The sequence below is a fragment of the Colias philodice genome, chromosome 26, assembly GCF_061535455.1.
Source record: "Colias philodice isolate Cphi_HAF_F1 chromosome 26, ilColPhil1 Martin Lab GWU primary, whole genome shotgun sequence".
Taxonomy (NCBI): Eukaryota; Metazoa; Arthropoda; class Insecta; order Lepidoptera; family Pieridae; genus Colias; species Colias philodice.
The window spans coordinates 4,816,620-4,839,212 of NC_143111.1; the positions used below are offsets into that span (position 1 = coordinate 4,816,620).

General features: G+C 30.7%; 1 protein-coding gene, 2 long non-coding RNA genes and 1 other non-coding gene across 5 annotated transcripts in view; all 4 read left to right on the forward strand.

The window, feature by feature from the left end:
* Positions 1 to 412: 412 nt before the first annotated feature.
* LOC149476897 (uncharacterized) lies at positions 413 to 1,477 on the forward strand. The gene is made up of 2 exons (XR_016317745.1): positions 413 to 675; positions 1,133 to 1,477. It is a non-coding gene; the product is annotated as an uncharacterized LOC149476897 (long non-coding RNA).
* Positions 1,478 to 10,728: 9,251 nt separating this feature from the next.
* TRNAN-GUU (transfer RNA asparagine (anticodon GUU)) lies at positions 10,729 to 10,802 on the forward strand. Its single transcript has one exon. It is a non-coding gene; the product is annotated as a tRNA-Asn (tRNA).
* A 5,303-nt stretch (positions 10,803 to 16,105) lies between these two features.
* LOC149476899 (alpha-N-acetylgalactosaminidase) overlaps positions 16,106 to 22,593 on the forward strand; it is a 65,885-nt gene continuing 59,397 nt past the window's right edge. For both annotated transcript variants that reach the window (XM_089711223.1, XM_089711225.1), the window contains exon 1: positions 16,106 to 16,267. The gene's annotated coding sequence lies outside the window, so the exon portion shown is untranslated. The remainder of the gene's footprint in view (positions 16,268 to 22,593) is intronic.
* On the forward strand, positions 18,524 to 19,758 carry LOC149476900 (uncharacterized). Its single transcript, XR_016317741.1, has 3 exons — positions 18,524 to 19,058; positions 19,185 to 19,246; positions 19,321 to 19,758. It is a non-coding gene; the product is annotated as an uncharacterized LOC149476900 (long non-coding RNA).

Here is a 22,593-nt window from a genome sequence, read left to right on the forward strand (position 1 = left end):
AATATTTTTTTAATATTTAAAGAATTATCAAAATTCAAAAAAAAAAATTTTAAAGGATTAATACTCATTGGTCTTCAACCAACTCGAATAAATTAATGGAAAAAATAACTTTTAGCAGTATTTATCAATAGATTTTGTAAGGCAAAAAATGGGAAATTTAATGAATTTATAACGTTCTAATTAAGAAAATCATAAGTTTTTCGGCAATTGTATTCAGCAGTTTTTAATAACGACTATATAAGGATAATAATGCGCTGATCAGATTGTGTAAATTGTAATCGGTTGCAACGTAGTGAGTGCATAAACTTAGCTCGAAATGTAATTGGGGGAAAGAGACTTATCTTGAAGGCCTGATTAAGGTAACATAAAGTAACTTTATAAATGTGAAAAAATTCACGCGCATTGCGTAGGGTAACGGCACCAGTGGTCAGCCAGGCACCAGTGATCAGCCTATTGCGTTGTTTATTGGCCATAAATATCGCTGTAATCAAAATAACCAAATCACGCGCACTTAAATAGAAGCTCTGTTTCGTTATTGGTTCATGCATCACGCGATAGGAGCAGTAGGGGGTCAGGGGAGAGAAGTAAACACGTTCGTACAGGTGCTGTCCGCCGACAAGAGCAGAAGTGTCATGTCTGCAATATTTTTTGTTTCATGTGGTGCTCTTTTGAAAGGTGAGTAATAACATATTTTAGTATGAAATGTGATTGTGTTTTATAGATAATAACTTTATAGATTACTTAGAGCATTTAATTTTATGAAATTTGATAAAAAATATTGTTTTTTTACTTAAAAATTTGAGGGGCTGACCATTGGATACTGATTTTTTATGAAAGATCCAATGGACAGCCCCTGGGGCTGATTACTGGGATTATTCCTAATTGTTAGAAAACCCAGTGGTCAGCCGCATTTTAAAATATTTTTTTCAAGCGGCTGACCACTGGGTCTCAATCTGTGGTCTCAATGATCCAGTATTCAGCCACGATGTTATTGAAATAATATTTTAAGTATAAATGCTAATTTTTGTGTTTAAATCTATAAGTAATACTTCATGTTAGTTAAGTTTTACCTGAAATAATGGTATTATGTGTATTCATATCCAAAAGTTATTATTGTTCCCTTTTTTTCTAGCTAAAAATGCCGCCAAGACAACAGTATCCTCCAGAGAAATCCTCCGAAAGAGATCCTCCTGTGGTTGATTATAATTATATACATATATTGTGGATTATAGATACATCAATAATATTATAAACTAATATCGCTGATTTCTTTAAAAAGAATTATTGCTGTTTTTATGATAAATAATAAGAAGTTCCTAGAAAATAAGAAGACACAAAGAGATTGTAATAGTATGTTTAAAATAATATTTGTATTATGTGCGATATACATTTTTTTGTGCTAAGTGAATCGTTGCTATAAAAATGTGATTAATATAGTTGATTTTGATATAACATTGTTTATTTTGATCTCATAATTAGTTATACTTGCTAAAGGCTGAACACTGGGTTCAACAAGGCTGTTTATTGGTTTTTAGAGGCTGTTCACTGGGACACTGGGCCATTTTTTGTTTAAAATTAATTATATATTTTACTAAGAGAATTATTGTTTTTGATAAATGCTGATTCGAAACTACAATAAACAATAAATCCATACATGTTGTACGTTTTTTTATTCGACGATTGTTGTAGAAATGGCAATTGTCAAAACTTCAAAAAGCTGTTATGAGGCTGACCACTGGTGCCGTTACCCTATATAACACTAATTGATAAACAAGAAAAAAAAATTCAGTTTATCATTTCATTAGCCGGGAAAAAATTGTCAAATAACTTGTTGAAAACGCAATTTTGCTAGACTGCAGCCTTAATAAATTATTTTCATCTGTGGACAGATTTCGGTCCTACGCCTGTCAGCCTCCCATTCATATAAAAGCTCCGTTCAATGATTGAATATATCTTCTTATATATAAAAATGAATCGCAAAATGTGTTGGTAAGCGCATAACTCGAGAACGGCTGAACCGATTTCGATAATTCTTTTTTTATTATATTCCTTGAAGTACGAGGATGGTTCTTATGTAGAGAAATCGTAAACATGTACCACGGGCGAAGCCGGGGCGGACCGCTAGTTATATATATCTACGTTTAATATACAATTTTAATTATCCTTACTCTTTAGCACATAATACGCTTATTACTTAGTAAAAAACAAACCCCCGTTAGATACCTACCTACCTATCCCTTTTCAAGTTTTCTATTGATTGCTTTTCAACCAAATATTTTCAATTACATATATAGAATCACAATGTTCAATAAAAGCTTTTTCTTCAAAGAAGGGTGTCTTTAAAATATTAGATGCAGTGATATTCAACTCCTACTGAAATTAATTAAAATAACCAAACAACTTAAATGTTCCAGAAATGAAATCAAATTTAAAATAACCACGAAAAACATTGTTGTTATTACACATTGTAAATAAACAGGGTTTAAAATCTTGAGCCTTTCTTGAGCATGGTTGCAGACTACATTGACAAACGGATCGACTACGCACGAGGACGCCTACGATTTTTGAATTTGGAAACATTCCTTCAAGAATGAAACGTAACACCATTGCTTTTCATAGGTGTGAGCGGGATAGCTATATCATCGATCGGATTGCGTCACACAGACCGCGTGGGCGCGATGACGTCACGCCGTTTCCGCCAATCGCAAAGTGAGGAAAAGGCGCGACGAAGAAGTGCAAATTACTGAAGGAATACTGAATAGTCAGGGATAAAATACATCATCTTTAAAATATTGTCTCTTTATTAAAAGATTATGCATGCATATTAATGCATAAATATCTAGTTTATTTTATTAAAGTTTAGGACTGGAAATAGATAAGTTAGAATGTGCAATAAAATAAAATAAATACTTAATATGTTCAGGTACTTATCAATAATTCTAAAATAGATGTAAATTATTATCAAAATAAATAATTTAAGTCATTCGTGGAAAGGATTAATATCAATCTTAATTAATTACCTACCTACCTATATTGTGGAGTTTGGAAAATAAATAATAATTTTGTATTCATATCGGAATAGTATATTCTAAATCATGTATTACCATTATTAATTATTATCAAATTATTAATCTCATAATAGGTACATAGGGTTATAGGTATATTAAGAAGAGCTGGAACGTCAACACATTTACACATTGCACATGTTAGGCCGGGAGATACTGACACAAAATTTCGGGTCATTTGTAACAGGATGGCGGTCTAGAGGGGTCTTAGTACGCAATGACAAAAAGAAAATGAATGATGGTCAGAACGCTGGTACCGGCGGACTAGTCGCGTGGGCGTTATTCACACTCGTCGGATAAATAGCGAAAGTCCAACGATTTGTAACACAAAAATTTTAGAATTTACCGATAGCCCTTAAAAAAGATGTAGGCGGTAGTGTCATGCCATACTTTTACGATGTGACTTACAGTCCGCCATACCGACGTGAATGCGTTGATTTAAAAAAAACAATTCAACCATTTGTACCGGGCTCACTTTTGCACAGGTAACCATCGTCGTGCAGCCATTTACTAAAATCGCCATGCCATACTCTTCGGACGATTCCAAATGGTCGCCATACCGCGGAAAATCTGCAAATTTTTGAAATTTTTTTTCTCGCCAAACGATTTGTACCACCCTACATTTTTTTTTCAACAACTCCTGAATGATTATAAATAGAAGTGTGATAATGCCATACCTGTGGGAGGTGGCGAATGTGTATAAGATTTTTTCTTATTGTAAGATTTTATTCGTAGTTTGAACGATTTGTAGCAGTATGGCACTAATTTTTCCCTCTATTAAAAGTATGGCAAATATAATAATGGTCACGTTGCATCATATACTTTCCAAAAATGCCGTACTGGTACAAATCGCCAATTCTATTCATTTTTTTTTACGTTTTGGCTTAAGTCTTACAATCATCCACCCCATGTTTGCAATCTGCGATATTTCTTCTAGGTAGAATTGTATACAAACAAACAGAATATAATGATCCCATACTGTAAAAAAATATTTTACGTATTGTACAGTCGAATTTTTGAAACGTGACGAATAAATTAATTTTCAAGTATGGCAGCACTTTTTCCCCCTACTAGAAGTATGGCAAATATAATAATGGTCACATTTTATCAAATACTCTCCAAAAATCCAAATGCAATACTGGTACAAATTGTTTGGCGAAAAAAATTTTTTTTTTGCAGATTTTCGGCCATTTGGAATCGTCCGAAAAGTATGGCATGGCGATTTTCGTAAATGTCTGCACGATGATGATTACCTGTGCAAAAGTTAGCCTGGTACAAATGTTTGAATTGTTTTTTTTTTAATCAACGCATCGCGTCGGTATGGGGGGCTGTAAGTTACACCGGAAAAGTATGGCATGACACTACCGCCTACATCTTTTTTATGGGCTATCGGTGAATTCTAAAATTATTGTGTTACAAATCGTTTGACTTTCGCTATTTATCCGACGAGTTTGACTAACGCCCACGCGACTAGGCCACCGGTACCAGCGTTCTGAGTTCTGACCATCATTTTTCTTTTAGTCATTGCGTAATAAGACCTCTGTAGAACCGCCATTCTGTTACAAATGACCCGAAATTTTGTGTCAGTATCTCCCGGCCTATGTATGTGTCATATTTTGCAATTGTTTATAAATACAGGGTGATGTAATTGGTGTAGTACGAATATCAAAAAATCTATGAAGAATTTTGTGATACAGTAAATGGAAGAATTATAGACTATTTTACAGTATTTAATAAAATCATTTAATTTTTTGTTCATTTTCATTAGAAATGTCAATTTTTCTCACTAAGGTGGAAATTTGGATGATAAGGATCTTGTTAGAAAAATATAAATTTTGACTAAAATCGGCATTTTTTTTTTCAAAAATCAAATTACTAATTAATAATCAGAGTTATCACATTATTAAAAAAACGCCCGTTATTTAAATCATTATCAAAACAACCATCCGTGTGTTGGGAGTAAGCGCACGTGTTATTTGTATTGTTTTTATGACCTGAAATTTAATTATTATTTGATAATTGAATGATTAGTAATACTTTTATCCAATTGATTATTATTAGAATAAATAATTAACTTCATCAATTGATTTACTTTTAAATTATAATTTTACAGGTAAATTATGAGAGCTTTCATAATTATATATTTTGCATATATTTATCTACAACGCACCATTTTACAATTCAAGTCTAAAATGAAACTAGAGTCGCATTTATTTTTGAACATACTGTAAGTGAAATTGCATAAGTGTGAGTACTGTGAACATGCCAGCTTTCCTTAATTGACCGATACATCCTATAAGATTTACAACATTTGAAGAGCGCCATCTATATATTTTACTCATGACATCTTAAATGCCTTTCTAATACATGGAGATACTATTATACATCAACAGATGGCGCTTTTTTCAAAAGGTAAAGTTCAGTGGATTTCTCGGAACTGGATTTCTGAAATTATTGTAGGTTTAAGAAAATCTTCAAGGATTTTTTTAATCCATACTGTATCTAAAATTTACAAAAGTTTTGAAAAATTCTTTTATTTTTGGAACTATTTTTTTTGTTGAAAAGTGAAAACCAAGGACAATTTGTGGCCAAAATTTAAATATTTTCGTAACAAGTGAGTACCTAAGAACATGGACCAATAAATAAAAATATTTTTTATTAATATTATTCCTTACCTGCAAAAGGCAACGGTGACATCAGGCTCCACGTGGGGAAACAATTTTTGTTTATTAAAAAAGCATTCCCATTATTACTGGCCAATGACATTTGACATTTCAAACTGGTCAGAGAAATGTTACATTTATGCAAAAATGTTAATAAAAAAGGAAAAAAATAAATATAAAACTATTGAATTTATCTCTGAATTTAGATTCCTCGGAGGCATTAACGAGATCCTTGTTTGGTCGAAAGAGTGAAGGTCAAGTAGTTATTTTTGCTAATGATACAAGATCCGCCGATAATCACGCGTGAAATTAACTAAGTGGATATTTTTTATTTGTTTTAGTAGAATACAATGATGTGTCCTTGCTGATAACGCTAAAATAACTTCCCTTTCAACACTGTCTCTACATAATATTATGTAATTATACCTATATACAATTATGATGTATGATCTACTATATGAACACAATAAGAAATGCTTTCAGTATTTCGATTTTCGAGGTATCTTAGGGAAGAAAAGCTTGAGAAGAGTAATTCCAACCGTTTTAGCTCAATAAGAATATTTTTCAAAGCAAGACAATAATATCTACCATCAGATGATCGCAAAGGACATTAATTATTAATTTTAATGAATTGCAAGCAAAATACATATCAACAAAATGATAGGTACAGTTTTTATCAGTAGATAATAAATCAATTTTATTTCATTAAGATTAATAGGTAGGTAGAATATCAAAATATACTGCAGCTTTATAATTAGTACGTCAATAAAACCAGTCTATCGAAAACACTTAGTTATTTATTAAGTTATGTAAAGGTGAAAAACCGAAGCAATTTTTTTTTAGATTTAAGTAATAATTCAGAACATCTGGATGTCATTGACATCATTAATAAATTATTACTACATACCTAGATGAACGAAAAATATTTTTGCTATTTGTGTATTATGTCAACATACATAAAAAATAAGAGACCGTAAGAATTAATTTCCATTTTTTAATATCCAATCAATCCATTTACTATTTGTAATATGAAGAAAAATAATTATAATTTATAAAGTTGAAGAGTTTGTTTGTTTGATAGGTTGACGGCGCTAATTATGTCAGGAACTAGGATTGTGATAAATCCATTTACAAGGCCATGAGATATTATTACAAAACGCTACGACCTGTAAGAGCAGACTGCTCATCGTTAAAAATGTTGCGTAAATTGGAAAATTATTTTAAACTAGCGGGCTGTCCCGGCTTCGCCCGTGGTACATATTTACGTTTTCTCTACATAAAAACCATCCTCGTACTTCAAGGAATATAATAAAAAAAGAATTATCGAAATCGGTTCAGCCGTTCTCGAGTTATGCGCTTACCAACACATTTTACGTTTCATTTTTATATATAAGACTAGCGGTCCGCCCCGGCTTCGCCCGTGGTACATGTTTACGTTTTCTCTACATAAGAACCATCCTCGTACTTCAAGGAATATAATAAAAAAAGAATTATCGAAATCGGTTCAGCCGTTCTCGAGTTATGCGCTTACCAACACATTTTGCGATTCATTTTTATATAATAGATTAAGTTATAAGTAGCTCTACTAAGCTCACTTTATTGTGCAAAACTTTTTACAATTTACCTACGGAATACTAAATCATCCTATTATTCAAATAAAAATATTTTATGAGGTCACCTACCTTTTCCGTTGATGTAAGCGGATATCAATAATTTACTTAATTCATCGAATCATAAGACATTTTAATTTTATCTTTCCCTGACGAGACTGGTTCCAATTGTGTCATCGACTCCAACTACCAGTAAAAAACGAAGATTTTCCTTTAAACCTACTTATTTATATTGAAAAATTACAACTGAAAAAAAACTGAAAAATCCGCAAGTTACCTCTAAATTGTGCATACGATTTTTAGTTTCGAGCACGTTGCGTTGATTCCATACTAAACGCGGAACCCCTCACCCCTTACCTAAGGCGCGAATAGCTGAATTTTCGCTGACCGCCTAACCCTTCGTAAGAAAAAGCATACAGAAGTTATTTACAAATAATGGCAAAAGACTCTACATGTGCTCTTTTTTTCTATTTTATAATTACTATAGTTGTTTTACTCTAAATTAGGTACAATTAATAAAATAATAATGTTGACGCTGCATACTATGTTCGGGTGAACAGCGCAATGGAATTTATGGCAACCTAAGAAAATTATTTATATGAGGTTAGGTGATGGAGCTTTGCGTTAGATAATGAATAAAAAGTTATTGTATAGAACGATTCATACTTAATGGCGGTTCGGAACATCGTACGATCGAGATCCGATGCGCAGAAAACAATTTTAGGTATTAGCGGGACGTTAAGGGACCACCCGCACTCGCACCCGCACCTGACTCCCGAACCGCCATTAAGTTTGAATCGAACTATATCAATTATTTCTATTATTAAAGTGGAACTTTTATTACATCGTCTCAAACTTTTTGGTCTGTGTAGCGCATGTCGCGTGTATCGCGGCTGCCGAGTAGGTATACCTACTCCGTCACGCGACATGCGCTACACAAAGCAGTGTTCGGAACCGTTCGAACAGTTTCACTTTTACCGTGGTTTCATAAAACCACACAATATTTTTTTTATTTTGTTTTAATTATATCGATCTTTAAGCTAAGATAATCTCTTAATATTAAACGAGATATTTTTTACAATTCAATACTCTATTTCCAGTTTTTATGTTCCTACAATTATGTCAATTATAAGGATTACATATTTGTAAATCTTTAATGATACCAAATTGATATTAATTTGTATAACAGCAAGCTATCTACTTGGTATTGTAATATATTATTTTTTGTTATATTGCAACAATAGACCAGAGTATTTCTATCTTTTGACGATGGGAAATTTCGTGATTGAATGGTGGCCATTGTTATGTCCAATAGCATTGTAACATACTTTTGATTATGTGTGGTTCGTTTTAATTATGTTTTAGTTTGATATATCACTTGATAGAGCTATATAGAGCTGAGGGAATCTGAGAATTACGAAGAATAGGCTTATATCTTATGTTTTTAATGCTTGTTTGTTTTCCTGACACGATAATTTATGTACATATTTAGAAAATATTGCTTAATTATTGTAAGTGAACTACTTAACCTACTAACAAAATATGTATAAACAGGCAGACAAATCCATTTATATAAATTTGTATGTGAAGAATTTAATAAAACTTTAAGGTTTATGAAAATGTTCCCCCTATTCTTCGTTTTATTCATATAGCTACCACCTGTCATATATTTAATCTAACAATACAATTTATAAAGAATTGGTCAAGTTTTATGTATTTCATCACTTGGCCTCTATTTGAAGACAAAAGATACAGAACATAATGAAATGGAAGTACAATATAAGAGATTTACGCATAATTTACTCAAAACATATAATACAAATATATGTAAAATTTCAAAACGTGAAATATATATTAAAAAAGCCTTTTTATAAAAATACTTACCCCTAATACATATTTCCTAGTGGACGTTAGATTCATAAGGATAATCTTCTGTCTGAAGTTCAGTAGAATCAAAATTATAGTAGAACTAGCTTTCCGCCCGCGGCTTCGCCCGCGTTTTCAACGAAAAACCCGCATAGTTCCCGTTCCCGTGGGAAATCCGGGATAAAACCTATCCTATGTGTTAATCCAAGTTACCCTCTATATGTGTGCTTAATTTCATTGTAATCGGTTCAGTAGTTTTTACGTGAAAGAGTAACAAACATCCATACATACAAACTTTCGCCTTTATAATAGTAGTAGGATATAGTTTATCAATTATCTAATCATTTATCTTCTACCAATTGCATCACGCTGTTTCTTGTCCTTATACTAACGATTCAGTCTTATGTCGTATACCTAATACCATATTTAGGGAAACAATTAGGATTCTGAGCAGCGAAAGACGCCGTGCAGTGTGCACAGTGCACACGTGTGTCAATCTTAGTATATCTGCATCTACTATCTATATCTTACTAAAGAATTAAATATACTATAAAAATGCTTAGTATTAGGAGAGGGAAAAAAATGTTTTAGGCAGGATATAGGTCGTTAGTTAAAACAAGAAAAAACAAATGTACCGACTAAGGAAGTTTTGATAGAGTGCTTCGATTTTTGAGTTTATCTGCTGCCTATGTTATTAAATTGAATTTATTTTAGTGATAATGTTAATAGCTAAAAGCTCATAGGTCAACCTTTAAGGAAGTGATTGTGCAAATCGTGTTTTGGCCCAGTTTTCCCTAAAGGTGAAGGACAGTTGGTAAGGCTATGGGAATTGCGGACTAAATGGAACGGACATGTTGTAATATTTTGTGTGTGATTATATTTAACGAACAACGCCCTTTCCTTATTTTAGACTTCAGAGATACAATGCACTTTAAATTTGATTACAAAGTATGTATATCAATTTACTGAATGATTCTTAGTTCTTTTTTTAACAATTGAACAATATTTTATGAACGCTTAAAATATAATAATAAGTATCTATATCTACTCAAATCAAATACAGATTTGATTTTATTCTATAAGTAGCTTATCAAAAAGTATAATATTATAATTTGGTAGTCGTTACAGCTATTAACTAAATAAGTTTTAAGCAAAATTAACTACCTAACTGTTTTCGATTGTAAACGGTGTTAAAATAAATATTAAATGTTTGCTCTGAGTGATTTCCACAATAAATGATGTGAGTTAATTTTACACTATAAAAAATGGTAGGTAAATGGTAGATATTATTATACATTATTCGACAAATAAGTTTTAACCAAGGATTGAAAAATCAGCCCTTAAATAAAAAAAATTGCCGCAAAAGCCGAATTGTGATAAATAATTATTGTTTCAGTTGATTATTATTATTGATTCAATTGTTTCTTATCATGTATAATCTCTTTATAATTCAGTCATAGTACAATGTTTTGTTACGCAATGATGTTTGGAAAATGATTGGTAATTTTACATGCATGCTCATCTGCCTCCGTGGCGCAATCGGCTAGCGCGTTCGGCTGTTAACCGAAAGGTTGGTGGTTCGAGCCCACCCGGGGGCGTAAACTTTTTTAATTTTTATTTTACTTAAATAATCTACAATGTTGTTTTTATATCATTTAATATCAATTAATATCATTTATTGCACAGTTTAAAAAATATAATGTAAAACAACTGTTTTTACATTATTATAAAAATTGTAATGATTTATGTTTATACGTATAAATACTTAAAAACTGTGCTTCAAATAATTATAATATATGCAATAATTGAATAATGAGATACCTATTGTCTTCCTATTTTGTAGAGACATTTTAGATATTTTCTAACATTTTTGTATAGACTATAAATTTTGCAATTGATTTAAATTGTTGTCACTATCACCAAATAATGCTTCCTTATATTCATAATTTACGCTATTAATTTAATCAATTACATGGATATGTAATTTACAACTAATTAATAATCAAAATCAAATTGTGTCTGTTTGTAATGTGAGATACTTACGGTTAATTTTACTTTTAATTTTTTAGATTTAAAGTAGTTACATAACTAATAACTATATTAAAATATAAAATATGTATTTTTATTTTCTAAGTCTCATGAAATTTGATCCTCGAAGAACTTGTAGTGAAAATACCGTTATTCAATATAGACGAAATAATAATTAACATTAGGTAACTTATAACGGATTCATTATAAATGACATAAACTCGTAAATCATTTGTCATTAATTTACGAAACCATTGAATATTAAGCAACTCGTTCTCACAGTTATTTAGTGATCCATCTTTGTGATAAAAAGGACGATGAACCTTTATTTTTATGTTGAATATAATATTTAAAATATTATATCCTTAGTCCACTTGAGGTTCAGCAAAGTGTGAAGTGATTTTATTTTACTTGTGTAAAATATAAATTAATTCCAGAATTTTCTGGATTTAGTTTTAAGTAATCTGAATTTTCTTCCCATTATTTTCTTATAAAACCGCGTATGTTTGTATAAGTATTATAAAATATATACCTATTGAAAACCAATTATCGAAAAAATATTTCAGGTTTTCGTCGAGTAACTTTTTTTCTTCAAATGCTCAGAGCAATTTAATAAAATTTAACCAATTTATATTTCTAAATTCAGTCGAAGTAAGTATAATATCCTCCTACACATCACTATACTCATAAATTATATATATTTGTATATTTTTCGCTACATTTTATATCCTACTTACAAGTAGGTATACAGTATAATATAACATATTGTACCTTTTCTGTTAATAAAATTAATTTAATATTATATCGTTGTATGACTTTTATTATCTAAACTAGCTTCCGCCCGCGACTCCGTCCGCGCGGATGTCGGTCTTCGCGTGGATGGTTTATTTCTCCATTTTGAGTAACTCTGACAATAACATCTTATAAATATCTATTGGACCCAAATACGGCTAGGCCTATAATAATACGCAACGTGTGTTCGCGGTTCTACAGAACAACGTCTATGCTAAGCGTCTATGGATAAAACTGAAAAATTAAGATTATTTTTTTTCTACGTATTTTTCCAGGATAAAAAGTATCCTATTTTACGCCCAGGATAATAAGGTATAATTATACCAAGTTTCATCGAAATCGAACCGTTAGTTTTCACGTGATGTCTTCACATACAGACAGACAGACAGACAGATCAAAAATTTTTTAATCACATAGGTATTTGGGTTTGGTATCGATCCAGTAACACCCCCTGCTATTTATTTTTTCAATATTTTCAATGTACAGAATTGACCCTTCTACAGATTTATTATATGTATATAGATAAGATTACGCACCATTCGCATCATACGTTTGTTATTACTTATTGTAATAGATTTAAATGTATTCTTGATACAAAATAATAAACAACTAACTGCGTTGAAAAGTGTAAGCTGAAAATAAACGGAATTACGAAACAAATAGACATGAAAGTGTAGCGTAAATATATGACCTTGTTACAACATTCGATTTGAGATTATATGCCCACACTAGAATACTTCGAAGTTATTATGCAATATATTAGTACCTAGTCAATTCAATGAATGTTTATATCGTTCTATCGACTCTATAGTAGTGAATTTCAAAATTTGGGGTGTTATCTCTTACAGAAAAAATAACCTGTGTCCTTTGTGGAGAGTAGCTTTCTGTGAGCGAATCAGCATTTCTGAATATTATCAGAAACATAGAAAATTGGAATTTGTATAAAATATAAGAGGATAAATTTGATTTAGGGCCGATTTTTCAATGCTTGGATAAAACTTATCCGTCCAATAAAGTATTACACGATAATATTAAAATGTCACGTAAACTGTCAAATACGGGCAATTAGAATACGTTTTTAAAATGGTAGTTTTATACATTATTCGACGAATAAGTTTTATCCAAGCATTGAAAAATCGGCCCTTATTAGACAAAATTTTGCCAATTTATGACTGACTTAAATCTTATTCATTTGTTTTATCTAATTGAAATAAGTGCCCCAAATATTTTACTAACATATTAGCTTGTCGTTGTCTTCAAGTTCTTCTATTAGTACCGAATACATATACCTACATATTGTACTATATTCGCGAACAAACATTATGTTAAATAATATGGCCACAGCATTACTTTGAACTGGGTTCAAGATAAATTCAATATGTTTACGAAACCGGTAATATTAGCTGTAGCTGGAAGTATCAATAGTATCAGTCAAAATGTTGGGTCAATATTTGTGGTATGGTCTGAATTTATATCTAGTTTAATAATTGTAATATCAGACAATTCAGATTAAGAGTTCATTCTAAATGTGTCGTGGTATTTCGTATGTTTCTATAGAGTGTACATACATACATACTTACATACATCTATAGAAATATATACGTACGTGTATACTCTATAGATGTATATCTAAGAGTATTATATATTATATTTAAATATACCTACCTACTTTACTACGAACGCGAAGTATTATGATTTTCGACTCTATAACTCTATAACAGCAAATCCGTATAGAAATCTACAGATTACAAAAAAATACAGCATAGGTAATTACTTATTGTTTTTATCAAGTGTTAAAATTACGCATTTCCTATACATACTCGTACATATTTGATTGATATCTGACGGTCATTGCCAAAAACCTTATGAAAAAGTCAGAAAAAGGCTTGCATGTACGCTACGCTTTAAAATCATTCATTTCTACAAATAAAGGAAGGACTAAACTTGAAGATGTTATTTGTAAACTTCAAGGTCTCGGGGTCATTGACCTCGCCCTTGTTCATGAAAAGGCAGGAAATATTCCTTCCGAGTACAATGTGTACAATTATATCCCATTTAAAGAGGCTTGAACTTTGCCTGAACATCAGAAATCAGAATCGTATGTATATTTTTGGTCATAAATAAATATTGTAGAACTTGATACTTCGAAGAAATAAAATAAAGATGACGTTTGGTTTCGGGGTTTTTCGTTTAAATTTGTATGATGTGTTTTGATTTGATCCTCCCTTTTTTGTTCTTATTTATATACCTATGTACTTCAAATAATTCTTCGAAGTCAACAATACCACAAACTTAATAAACATATTATTCGTGGCTAATAATAATTTGTCTATAAAATTATATTATACAATAAAAACATAATTTATAACAGCGTGAGTTATTAAAACCTTGATAAACACTTTAACTTTTTAAATTATTATGAAGGTTCTAAAAAAACTATTCAATGGAGATTCGCTTAAAAAACTTTTCATTGATTTTTTATTAAATTGATTATAAAAACTATTCTGCATTTAATTATTCTTCTTCAATATATAATTAAAATAGTATGATATTTATATAATATCTAGTTCTTCGTAATAGATTATCAATTGTATATTATTATATTACATAACACTAGCTGTGCCGCGCGGTTTCATCCGAGGAAGATCCTGTAAAAGCAAGCTGTTTTAGCTAGGTATGTGTTATTCTGGCACATAAGCTAGAACACTGCCAAGTATCATCAAAATGCGTTCCGTGGTTTTTCCATGAAAGAGTAACAAACATGCACTAGCTTTGCCACGCGGTTTCACCCGCGGACGATCCTGTTATTATACAAGCTTTTTTATCTATATGTTATTCTGGTACATAAGCTTATAGTACCACAATAATACCACAGCCAAGTATCGTCAAAATCTGTTCAGAAGCTTTCGCGTGAGAGATAAACAAACATTTTTACGTGTTTTCGAGTTTATTACACAAATATAAGATAATAATTAACTATACTGAGGTTGTCTTTGATATTAAGAAATTATAATCTTCTAAATCAGACCTTGGACTTCACATGCAACTATATTTACTGTATTAAATAATATGTAAGTAATTGTAATTCTGCATGCAACACAAGGTATTACCTACTCATTTATCAGATAAACAAACCCACATATAATGACATAATTATATTTATTTTTTACATTGATAGAGCTAGAAGATTATACTAAATTGTAAGATAAATGTAAACTAAATAAAAATATCTATAGTTAGACACTAGAGTCATATTATTTGCTTAATATAATAGCTTTAGGACACTGATTCGTTTGCGGTAAAAACGATACAAAAGAAGATGTATCGGTCAACTAAACTGAGAAGATTTATTTCAATATTAAATCATATCCCATAACGCCTTTAAAGGGACTCCATCTCTTGGTTATCTATATACAAATAAAGGCGTACATTTTTGCTGTTGTTTTCACCAGAAAAGTAGTGAAACAGTATGGCAACTTGCAACCATGCAGTTCGACTCACAATCCATGACATCCATATATAGAGCATTTTTTTATCAAGCTTTTTAAAAGTACAACGTTCTTTGAATTGATACAACAAAAAATCAGTCTTTTGTATAGAATGCAAACTTGGTTGTCCTCTTAAGACATCCAATTAAAGTTCGCATGCATAAAGAGAAGGTTATACCGTATTGTTTTTATATTTATTTATTTCCTCCTCAGATATAATCGATAAAATGTAAATTTATTTCAGTTATATGTTTATTATTTGCTAATGAACCCCGAAACAACGAACCAACAAAATAGCAGGAACACGAGCAGAATTTGGATGTTATCGTAAATCTGAAGGATATTTGAAATATTAATAAAATTTAATTCACAGAAAACATTTTACTGTTAATTTTTTTACGATGCGTGACAAGATTTGTGTCCCGCGGAATCAAATATCAACAGCAATACATTGCTGGTTTGTTTCGGTGTTAAAACGTTACTTGAGAGCTGGAGGAGTAGTAGATTGTGTTAAAGGTGGGGTGGTCGTTCTTTGAAAGTGTGGTTACTTGGTAGCGTATTGACCGATGCGCGGGGGAACCAAGTTCTTTAGCACCAGACGCCAGTCGACGTTTCGTTGGGAACGCGACTGCTTGCGCCAAGCACCATTCAAGTTCAGTCCCATAGAACTGTGGTTCAATTCGTTCACGAACGAGTAAGTGAGTGTAATTTTGGGAATAGGATTTTGATATCGTAGTGCCATCGTCTCCCTTACGGTGAGTGATTTTTTTTAGCAAGGTTCAATGGATAATTAAATTTCTTCGATCACGATATAGCGTGTTTACATTTCGATTTTATTTACGGAGAGATTTTATAATCGCATTATTGGTTATTTATTATATAAAATTGAGTTATTAGAAATTATTAAAATGCCATTGAATTTTTAACAGATACATTTATTTAATAACATAGAGGCATTTCATAAGCAAAATAAATAAAATAATTGAACTAACTTTTTCAAAAGAAATGTGTAATTATTTAGATAATTAACTTTTTTACTACAGAAACATTCCGTACGACATGCTTATGCAACGAAAGAAAATAATTTTACTTTCTATATTATGCACACGTTGCGGTCTATTAAACCTGCCACTTTTTAATAATAAGTATGATTTTTACGTAATTTAATTTTCCGCATTTTTCACATATATTTTTTTAACACATACAATCCAAACATGTAATTTATTAAGATCTGTGATTATGTCACATAATTTATCTGTTCCACATAGCTGTGCTAGAAAAGAACTAAACGGCGCACGCGCACGTTACCTAATCGTACCGTCGCGTCGCGTATGGAGCCTTATTTAGTCAAAAAGGAAGTCTTATTTGTAATATTTGCGTATTTGGTGGTTGTGAATGTTAATTTTATGGAGTTGTTTACGTACAAAAATATTAGGCAAATTAAAAAAATTACGTCGTGTTGCTAAATATAAATAACTAGCTGTGCCTCGCGGTTTTACCCACGTGGCTCTGCTCCTTTTGGTCTTAGCGTGATGATATATAGTCTTTAACCTTCCTCCATGAATGGGCTATCTAACACCGAAAGAATTTTTCAAATCGAACCAATTGTTCCTGAGATTAGCGCGATCAAACAAACAAAAAAACTCTTCAGCTTTATAATATTATAGTATAGAAATATTAATACCTACTAAGTTTCAATAGTTTCAACATTTTTAATTTTTTAGTATACCTATAGGTATCTATAAAATGATACGAGGAATAAATAATATATTATGTAGACGGTATTTAAATTCAAATCCGGTTTCTCACAATTATAAATATCAAAATAAAGAGCTTCCGTTTACTAATTCACCCAGGCATAAAATACATTAAAATGATGCTGGATTATTTAAATATTTTTTTTACATGTAAATTACAATAATGCATATCAATATATTTTAACAGCATCAAAAACATAAGCAAGCAATTAATATATTAGAGACAAAAAGTTAAAATGAATTTAAATTGATTTCGGAATATAAAAGCTGTTTTTTAAATGAGGAACATTTATTTGTTGTATTTGACTAAAAACAAGAGTTGATCTTCTCGTCTTTATCAAATAATTGTGTGTAATTTATTCAATATACATGTATTGTATTTAAAGAAAGTATTTTAAACAGAGCTTACTAAAAGTAAAGAGTGGCTGGACCGATTTCCATGAGTTTCAAGTCCTTATTCGTGATTACCATAATTATTAATGTTAAATTTAAAAACGACAACCTCAATAGCCACAGTACCTATAGCCGAATTTACTTAAATTTAAAAGAATAACTTTTAAAAACAGGAAAGATGAAATAAGAGAGTAATCTAACAGTTCATAATAATACTTTGCTTTATTTGAAATTTAACAATTTACATTGTGTGATTTATTTTATTTTAATCTATGCATATAGCATAAAATATTGATGTAACTATATCTCTTATTATTAAAAACAAAAAAATTTTAACACATTATGTAGAGTTGTTGTAGCTTTCCTAGACTATACCGCCTGATTCAAATCCTAATAAGCTAAACACTGTCTTTAAAACCAAATAAATACATGTACAAATGTGTATACTTAACAATATATTTACGGTCATATAAAAGAGTAAAAGCATAATTTTAAAACTGATACTTATTAAATAAGGCCAGAAGTAAATAATATATAATATCGTAATATATAATAAATACTTATAAGTTACTAAAGGTATAAAGTTAAGGTCACAATTTGTGCCAAGGTTGGGTTAAATGATCTATATTTATAATTTAATATTTAATTTAAATATATATTAACTACTATTTAATAATAAATTATTTTTAATGTAGCAGGAAAAAACGTAATAGAAAAATATTATAAAAACTGGGAAGGATTTTTAAAATAAATTTCGTTTTATAAAGCATTGCTGAATAATAATAAGTAAAGGCGTGAAGAAGATTGAGGATATTTCCTTAAGGTGATGAATTAATTTTTCTAACATTTACGGCCCTTTTCAAACCTTCGTAATTTTTATATTATTAAAGTTGTCGTGATGAAAATTCTTGACAAGAAAGTTCAATAGTAACACAATACGTCTACCGTTTTAGAAACATGATTCCATGATATTTTCTCGATAGAAAAAAAATACAAAGTTATCATTGTTATTTTTTTTAAATCTCTGGCATCTTCAAAATAACAAACGTAAAGTTACGACTTTTTGGATATTAACTATAAAATATACAACCTATACGTCTACCGTGTTAGAATTTCGAAATATGCGATGGTTTTGAAATAAACAAGAAATACTTGAAATTAGCGCGCGACCAGCCAATATAGCGAGAGCCGCCCTGTACCTTCCTACCCCGATCGCTGCACGAGTCATTCCCGCTACGGCCGTCACACGGGGAACTTGTGTCGCTCGCGCAATCGTAACAAAGGGTGACAACACGATAAGACAAAATGAGACAAATGGGGACAATAAAGAAAATAAGAAGAAGAAACATAAAGGTTGGAGGAAAAAGAATGCTTACAATTGGAACAAATTAATGAAGTAAGTTGGTTTTATTTTAAATTTGATGATAATTGTATTATAGACGATGGTTGTTAAGTACCCCTGTTTTAAGTACATAACGAATGTGTAAGATTTTTTCATTTATAGCATAAATAATCTGTTCAGAAATCCGGAATCCAGAAGGAAAATAAACCCACTGATTGTTCACAATGTGAATCCACTCCTTCGTAAGTACCTTTATTCAGTCAAAAATGTATGTTATCAAAGCTCTACTGGTTTTATCGCATGATTCCATTTTTAGCAAAAAGCAACAAAGTGCAAAGAAATAAAAAATCATGGTGAACTTAGTGGAAGTATGGCGGACATAATATGGAACAGGAGCTCATTGGAGTAGTATTATATTTAAAAAAAATACGAAATAATTTCAAGAATTACATTTCTTAGAAGGTGGTAGATAAGTATGTTGTATAAAGAATTTGATGTTGATATTTATTTCATTTATACTTACTACACCTGTGCGGGAAATTGCTTAGTAATAAAACAGGTTTATATTCATATTTACATAGTAATGTGAGTTTTCATTTCGAAAAATTTTGTGTAAGTATATTAAATTGAGTTCCTGGGTGATCTGGAAACATAATTGGGCCCGGAAGATGGCGCTGCAGTCACTCCTCCTAATGACATGAACCGATTTGGATGAATATTTGTGTGCACATTTCATTTTTGTGGGATGATTGGTTGATTCTACTAATATTATGTATTTTTGTTGTTAGAAAGTAAATTTAATTTAATGTTTATAATACATTATTATTGGTATAAATAAGCCAGTGTTCGTCTCACATTGCTGTACCTGCCTACCTACCCTACCAGGGCCTAACTTTGTTCTGGCTATTTTATTTTGATTATTTGTAATGAATAATTACAATTATAATAGAGTGCAAAAAATAAATACATGCATCAATATATTTTGTGTTTTTTTAAACAATTTTTTTATTTAAAAAAATATCATTCCGACCGCGGCTTTGCCCGCGTGGAATTAGATTATATCGTGAATCCTGTCTTATCCCACAGAAGTGTTCAGTTCGGATAAAAAGTATCCTATGTGTAAATCCAGGCAATTAGCTATATTTTATCAAAATTGGTAATGTAGTCTTGACGTGATTAAGTAACAACTAACAAAAAAATATACAAATTAACATCCAAAGTTTCGCATCAGTTTTACTGTATTAGTGATATCTTCCACTCTTGACTTTGACTGAGAAGAATTAGGGTTTATAACTTCTTTCAGAAATATTACCTTTCATTTCTGGGCATGACGTAATATCTACGTTAGCATCAAATTCTATCTAAATCCATTCAGTAGTCCGCGTTATTGAGTACCATTTCATTTTTTCAGAGTAACAATATTTTTTGTTATTTTAAAGATTATTTATAACCTGTATTATTTTGTAATAAAGTAAACATTACGAAATAATAATAATTATTAATAATGTCTAAGTAGTTGTTAAAAAGAAGATTATTTGTTTATAAGCAAGAAAATAAAACCAATAAATCAACAATTAAATATATGTATAACAATATTATAACTGTATGACGACTCCATACATGTTTGTCCCGAGTCGGCCAGCGGCAGCGCGGCGAGTTTGCAAGAATGACTTCGCGCACACCCGCGTTCGCGATAGCGATCTATTAGACTCCGCCCGCCAAGCAGTAGATTTTTTTTTGTGTATCGTCTTAAGTTTAGTTTTTTCGTTTGTCGCAAAGTAAATTAAAATTTATTTGAATTAAAATCCAAGTATTTGAATGAAAATTTATGCCACCACCAGTTTTTTCTATTCTATTTATAAATACATTTTATACAATATACATATTTATAAATGACTATAGGTAATATTACGTTATCTAATAAAAAATTTAAATTTGTATCAACGATCACTATTATATCTTAGGTCATCACCTACTTTGAAAAGGATAATATAATCGGAACAGAATGAATATTGTATTAGAGTTAGGTAATTACACATATTAATTTATATAATCTCAGAAATATGTATTCTAATGATTTATTGAAACAATGCAATAGGATTTCTTATATACATTAGATTTCTTTATCACATGCATCGTTCTAAGTACTATGACTATTATATCAAAAGAGTATTAGTAATTCTTTGAAAACCAATTAATATTTAATAGATGACAGGGCTGGGAACCAATGTTTAGAATCATGATATTGTAATTTGCATATTACGTGATACAACCTTGATATACATACTTATATCAAACGCCTACAATAATGCAATTGTAAAAAATATCAATCATTCTGAAAACTATTTGTTTTTTATATATTCACCGATGTTTATTTATAATTATATTGAAAAGAAACTTAAATATCTATTAATATTTATATGAATTCTTGTAGATAAACATCGTTATTTAGGCATGCAACTTATTAATATTAAAACAGATGTAATTGCACTTGCAGCAAATGGTTAGATAACATTGGTTGTAACTTGTATCGCGTGGCTCGTATACATTGCTGTTTTAATATGAGAGGAATGTTGTTGTTTCAAGCATATGGAGTAATGTAACTGCAAATTCAATGTTAGTTTTCGTAATTTTAACATTCAACTTTCTCGTTTGCACGGAACCGGATAAGGGCGCGTTCCCACTATGTCGTAACGACTAATTTATCGTTCGACGACTGTCGTCTCTACCTGTTCCCATTATAACGATTGTTTGTCGTCAACATTTTTTATCGTTTAGCGACTGTCGTATCTAGCTGTTCCCATTGGATCGCGACGACATTTTATCGTTTCCTGGCAGTCGCTTTGTCGTTTACTCATCATCAGCAAGCTACAAATCTAGTCGCCTCTGCCTTCGCTTGGTGATTACTAGTGCGTTTACTCTCCTGAGTTCAATGGACGTCATAGAGTTGCCGTCCACGATTTTTTTATCGTTTTACGACTGTCGTGCTTGCCGTTCCCACTGACACGACAAAGTGTCGTCACTGCAAAAACTGTCGTAGACGACAGTAAATTGTGTCGTTCTAAATGTGAACACCTCCATTTAAACATATAAGCCACGACACTTAAAACTACACGATTATCTGTCGTCACGACACGGTGGGAACGCGCCCTAAGCGGAAACCAGCGTGTGGTTGTAATGTGGCTGTAATTGTTAAGGCGAGTGTACATTAGCTTAAATATAAAGTTGCCTATTCATTATTGCTTTTAAAATGATAATTCACGATTTTAGTGTTAATATGCAAAATATAGTTAAGCAAATATTTCAAATAATTTTAAGAAAAATGTAGACCTTTATAATTTTTTTGTAGTTGAAGAATATAAAAAAAACATACATTAAATATCATTTTAGTTTTTAATACGCATGATAAAACTTAATGACAGCAATATTATCATAGATAAAGTACTTAAGAGTTACTTAATGTCAACAAGTTAAAAATATAATGTGCATTAGACGAGAAACCTTCCATTTTATCACATACATATATTTAAAGGACATCACGTAATAATAATAGCATTTTTAATTAGAATTTTTTAATTAACATACTCTT